The following is a 1,861-nucleotide window of genomic DNA, read 5'->3' as shown; positions in this document are numbered from 1 at the left end:
TGTGAAATATATATTTACATATTCTAAGGTTAATTCCCAGATTGAAATTAGACATTTCACTTAACCTGAAACACTATTACTAATGCTGAGTAGTTTCATCAGGAGAATCTCTGAGGTTTTACTAGCATCTGTCAGATACATTCATTCTCTATCTATGAAAGTTATAATTGTTTTTCTGCCTTTTATATTCCACATAAAATGAAATTACTGTCTATTCCCTAGCACCAAGGTGAGCCTCTGGCCAAACAGCAAATTAGCATGCAAAAAAGTATCAGGGAAACAGCTAGGGAAATAATCAAATGAAGTTAAGGAAACACTGAGGACGGGCTGAAGAAACAATCTTTCCTGTGAGTCATTCTGGCTTGTATTAAAATAGCAAAGTAGATACCAGCTAAGAGATAATATAAGTAAAAGGTGAATGCAATTATTTTTAAAAAAAAAAAACAACTTGCAAATCTCAGTAGAGCGTCTTGTAAGTAGCAAGCGAGTTAAGTCTCCGAAAACCCTGCGCAAAAGGCTGTTTCCTTTGGCACTGACTCCTTCATGGTCAAAGCATTTCTCAAAAAAACTTTCTATCTGTACCTTTACAGTAAATAACTTGCATTTTACTCCTCACTGTTAGACTACTCCACTGCTTTGGGGGCTCTCCTTCCACCAGGGATGGCGTAATTTAACTGCAAAGTGATTTTGAACGTCTGTATCTACACACAGATAACTTAAACGCAGCTTTGTTTCTACAAAACACATTGCGCGCAGTCTCTGCAGATAAGGACCTCCGTATTGCACCAGCTCTGTGTGTACGTCAAGGGACTTCATAACCAGGGGGTTAACAGCGGGGACTGCAGAGCATTATTCAAAGTACCTTCCACTCAGCTCTGAACGCATCCGCCTCTGATCACAAGTATATCTGCAATTAGTGCCTCATCTCAATATCTCAGTAAGCAGTTCAAGCATTCAGAAACAAACATCAGTGGGTCTAACAGCTACTTTAATTCATTTTATAAATAAGCAATTGAGAATTTTGCTCCAAGTGGCTGCTCGTGTAGCCCATTCCGTAAACGGCGTTCTCTGCAGAGTAAGGCACGATGCGATACGAATGCAGCTCTTCATAATAGAGCGACTGGGAACAGCACTCCTGTACCATAAACTTCAGCCGTTTTCGTGCATCAGAGTAAGCAGTCCTATAACACGGAGCCTCCTTAAAGTATTCATAGCTCTCCCTCTCTGTCTCTAGGTGAATCTTCCTCAACAGATTGTTAATTAATACAGACCTACGGAGATAGGCTTCAGGGTCGTCCAGGAATCGGAGTTTCTGGAGAGAAAGTTTTAGAATACAAGTTCGGTCCTCCGGTAGTATCAGGTGCTGGGGAGTAAAGAGCAAGCAAAACGGGTCTTTAGCATTGAGGAATGAAACCGGGGGAGGATGGGGTCTGGGATGAGAGAGCTACTCACTTTTGGACAATACTCATGGTAATCTTGATGTAAATGTTCTTCTTCTGCATATTTTCTCTTAAAGTAGGCTACTTTCGACGTCGTTAATGTCTTTGGTAGGCCCCGATCAGATCAGCTCTGCACAAAACAAGAAGAAAAAGAGGCTCGGTAACACTTGCTGCCGTGGTGGCTGTAACGTCACGGTCCAGGGTGTGTAGGGGAAGGAGGGGTCCAGAGGTGGGACAACACTCAGCCTCAACCTGCAGCCCTCAACCCACTGCAAAAATAATTGAGAGGCTGGAAAATGTGAAAGCACTTCTGAGCTGCCGCCCTGAGGCTTGCCAGCACAGCAAGCCCTGCTCCGGAGTGACAACCACAGCCCTGGACACACGCTGCCGCCGCCGGGGAGGGGCTCCCCGGACTCCAGCCA

At 43.9% G+C, this 1,861-nt stretch overlaps 1 long non-coding RNA gene across 1 annotated transcript in view; it reads right to left on the bottom strand.

Annotated features, from left to right (window-relative positions):
• Positions 1 to 971: 971 nt before the first annotated feature.
• The window catches only part of LOC104079073, a 6,253-nt gene continuing 5,363 nt past the window's right edge, over positions 972 to 1,861 (bottom strand). Inside the window, exons 2-3 of the long non-coding RNA XR_683544.1 lie at positions 1,453 to 1,569; positions 972 to 1,363 (exon numbers count right to left, since the gene is read on the bottom strand). This is a non-coding gene — a long non-coding RNA (uncharacterized LOC104079073). The remainder of the gene's footprint in view (positions 1,364 to 1,452; positions 1,570 to 1,861) is intronic.

This window comes from Fulmarus glacialis, unplaced genomic scaffold (genome assembly GCF_000690835.1).
Source record: "Fulmarus glacialis isolate BGI_N327 unplaced genomic scaffold, ASM69083v1 scaffold3007, whole genome shotgun sequence".
Taxonomy (NCBI): domain Eukaryota; kingdom Metazoa; phylum Chordata; class Aves; order Procellariiformes; family Procellariidae; genus Fulmarus; species Fulmarus glacialis.
This window is presented reverse-complemented; position numbering and strand designations above follow the sequence as displayed.